The sequence below is a fragment of the Schistocerca nitens genome, chromosome 1, assembly GCF_023898315.1.
Source record: "Schistocerca nitens isolate TAMUIC-IGC-003100 chromosome 1, iqSchNite1.1, whole genome shotgun sequence".
Lineage (NCBI taxonomy): Eukaryota > Metazoa > Arthropoda > Insecta > Orthoptera > Acrididae > Schistocerca > Schistocerca nitens.
The window spans coordinates 1,130,451,834-1,130,456,092 of NC_064614.1; positions in this window are offsets into that span (position 1 = coordinate 1,130,451,834).

A 4,259-nucleotide genomic window follows, 5' to 3' on the forward strand; every position below is an offset into this window, starting at 1 on the left:
CGCTACGAGGATTCTTGTGGAACGGCAGCCGATCCTTCACGGCGTGCTGAACTGAGGAGAGGTACCGATGTCGGTCGGTGAGGTCTGGATTAAGTCACCGTTCCAAAACATCCCAGAAGTGTTCTGTACGATTCAGGTCATGACTCTGTGCAGGTCAGTCCATTGCAAGGATGTTACTGTCGTGTAACCACTCCGCCACAGGCAGGCCGCTATGAACAGATGCTCGATCGTGTTGAAAGATGCAATCGGCATCCCCGAATTGCTCTTCAACAGTGGGATGCAAGAAGGTGCTTAAGACATCAATGTAGGCCTGTGCTGTGATAGTGCCACGCAAAACAACAAGGGATGCAAGCCCCCTCCATGAAAAACACGACCACACCATAACACCACCCGCCCCGAATTTTGCTGCTGGCACTACACACGCTGATGGATGACGTTCACCGGACATTCGCCATACCCATACCCTGCCATCAGATCGCCACATTGTGTACCGTGATTCGTCACTCCACACAACGTTTTCCCATTGTTCAATCCTCCAATGTTTACGCTCCTTACACCAAGCGAGGCGTCGTTTGGCGTTTACCGGCGTGACGTGTCGCTTTTTAGTGTGAAAATCTCTCGTACAGACGTATGACACAAGTGACACCCGATCAGCTCACCACTTTCGAAGTCCGTGAGTTCCGCAGTGCGCCCCATTCTCCTCACTCACGATGTATAATGACTGCTGAGGTTAGTGATATGGAGTACCTGGCAGTAGGTGGCAGCACAATAAACCTATTATGCAAAACGTATGTTTTTGGGGGTGTCCGGATACTTTTGATGACATAGTGTACGTCGCCTGAAACGGTGCACCATGTTCGACAACGCCCATTCGTCTTTGTTCCGTTTACATACACTACTGGTCATTAAAATTGCTACACCACGAAGATGACGTGCTACAGACGCGAAATTTAACCGACAGGAAGAAGATGCTGTGATATGCAAATGATTAGTTTTTCAGAGCATTCACACAAGTTGGCGCCGGTGACGACACCTGCAACGTGCTGACATGAGGAAAGTTTCCAACTGATTTCTCATACACAAATAGCAGTTGACCGGCGTTGCCTGGTGAAACGTCGTTGTGATGCCTCGTGTGAGGAGGAGAAATGCGTACCATCACGTTTCCGACTTTGATAAAGGTCGGATTGTAGCCTATCGCGATGGCGGTTTATCGTATCGCGACATTACTGCTCGCGTTGGTCGAGATCCTATGACTGTTAGCAGAACATGTAATCGGTGGGTTCAGGAGGGTAATACGGAATGCCGTGCTGGATCCCAACGGCCTCGTATTACTAGCAGTCGAGATGACAGGCATCTTATCCGCATGGCTGTAACGGATCGTGCAGCCACGTCTCGATTCCTGAGTCAACAGATGGGGACGTTTGCAAGACAACAACCATCTGCACGAACGGTTCGACGACGTTTGCAGCAGCATGGACTATCAGTTCGGAGACCGTGGCTGCGGTTACCCTTGACGCTGCATCAAACACAGGAGCACCTGCGATGGTGTACTCAACGACGAACCTGGGTGCACGAATGGCAAAACGTCATTTTTTCGGATGAATCCAGGTTCTGTTTACAGCATCATGATGGTCGCATCCGTGTTTGGCGACATCACGGTGAACGCACATTGGCAGCGAGTATTCGTCATCGCCATACTGGCGTATCACCCGGTTTGATGGTATGGGGTGCCATTCGTTACACGTCTCGGTCACCTCTTGTTCGCACTGACGGCACTTTGAACAGTGTACGTTACATTTCAGATGTGTTACGAAACGTAGCTCTACCCTTCGTTCGATCCCTGCGAAACCCTACATTGCAGCAGGATAATGCACGACCGCATGTTGCAGGTCCTGTACTGGCCTTTCTGGATACAGAAAATGTTCGACTGCTGCCCTGGCCAGCACATTCTCCAGATCTCTCACCAATTGAAAACGTCTAGTCAATGGTGGCCGAGCAACTGACTCGTCACAATACGCCAGGCACTACTCTTGATGAACTGTGGTACCGTGTTGAAGCTGCATGGGCAGCTGTACCTGTACACGCCATCCAAGCTCTGTTTGACTCAATGCCCAGGCGTATCAAGGCCGTTATTACGGCCAGAGGTGGTTGTTCTGGGTACTGATTTCTCAGGGCATATGCACGCAAATTGCGTGAAAATGTAATCACATGCCAGTTCTAGTAGAATATATTTGTCCACTGAATACCCGTTTATCATCTGGATTTCTTCTTGGTGTGGCAATTTTAATGCCAGTAGTGTACTTTCCTTACCGCGTCACATGCCCGCAACGCCAAAAGGCGGCCTTCAGTCTCGTGGCGGGCAGTGGTCACGTTTTGGATCATCACTGTATCTAACAGCCTCAATTATATCGTGAACTATACATAATCTGCGCTTTAAGATTTCTTGTCCTACACTGTGTGTCACACAATGATATACATGATCCAACCACATTAATGTGACCACAACCTACATTCGACGTCAATATGCAAGAACCGCTCGCATATGGTTGGCGGCACACCAGCAAGAGAGGTTATATGAGGTATGTCGGAAGAGGGTGGGGGGGGGGGATGGGGGGGGGGGAGTCGCAGGAAACAGTGCAGTCGTTGTCGTATAGTGGAAATGGAGCGATCTATCTGACGTACAAAAGGGCATCATCACTGACTTTCGGGCCAATGGTGCAAGTATTTCCGGAGCAGCTAAGTTTTTAAGCTGTTCACCTGTTGCTGTGGTTACAACACTCGTATACTGTGCAAGGCAAAATGGCGCTATCCAAAGCCAGAGACGAAGCAAACGTAGTGCAACATAGGACATAGAAGTAGTGCAGCAAAGCCATGCTAGGACAGTTTTATTCAAGATGGCGCACGCTCCCTCCACCCCTGTCATCTGGCGTAGATGTGAAATCACAATGTTTATATCAAATGAATTAGTTAAATTGATCGATTAATTGCCATCTCCTCCTCTGGGAAATCCCCAACCCATTTGGGGGTCCCATCGTCCTCTATATCTAGGAGATCAAACCGTGTGCCAGACTAGGGCTTAAACCTGGGACCTTTGCAATTTTGATATCAAATTAATTAATTACTGAAATTATCAATTAATTACCGCTCCCTCCCACACCTGGAAAATTGGCGAGAAATTCAAAATTGGCGGGAAACTTAAATATTCGTGGTAAATTCGACTTTTCATGCTAAATTCCAGTGCTAATTACATTGTATTGCAGAATACAATAATATTATATTCATTATTTATAAAAATTGAATTTTTATATCGCTGGTGGGGAAGGATGTACAGTAGTCTCTTATTTGGTCATCTCTGGAATATTGACGCAGTCCAACTGTGACGTCACAATACAAGATGGCCGACCCAGAATACTGCTGCAGTATAACTCCTCTCCTTCTATTTGTGAGAAATTGAAAAAATCTGTGGGAAAGTTCAAATCTTTTCCACTGGCTGTGAAGCTTGGATACTGGGGGGGGGGGGGGGGGGGGAGTTATCTCTGATCAAGTGCTAGAGAATAGCCAATGTTGCAAAAGCCGCTGGATGTAGAGACGATATTTTCGCTATTAGTCTAGCATTAGAGTGTTGCTCCAGCCAATCGCTCCAGCCAATAGCCCTGTGTGGGAAGGATGGGTGGTGGTGGTAATAATAATAATAAGACAACAAACTATCACTGAAGAGCAGGGGAGTAGCTTCCTGCCGACCTACAAGTGTAAAGTTGCTGAGAGGGACATAAGTATGGGTAATAAAGCCCGCCCTGTTAGCCGTTCGATCTAACGCACTGCTTTCCGGGCTGGAAGGCGTGCCGGTCCCCGGCACGAATGCGCCCGGCGGATTAGTGTTGAGGTCCGGTGTGCCGACCAGTCTGTGGATGGTTTTTAAGGCGGTTTTCCATCTGCCTCGGCGAATGCGGGCTGGTTCCCCTTACTCCACCTTAGTTACACTATGTCGGCGATTGCTGCGGAAACACTTTCTCCACGGGGGCGGGGGTCCAGGGGGCCAAACTGCACAATAACCCTGGGTTCCGTGTGGGGCGGCGGTGAGGTGACTGCTATAGCCAGTTGTGGGGTTGTGAACCACTGAGGGCTGCGGCGGGTACGAAGCCTCTCCGTCGTCTCTAGGTCCACAGTTCCATACAATACAATACAATGGGTAATAACATTACCTTGGCGGTCTACTGCCCTAGCCCTGGTTTAAATCCATGCTCCATACAGAAAAGAGT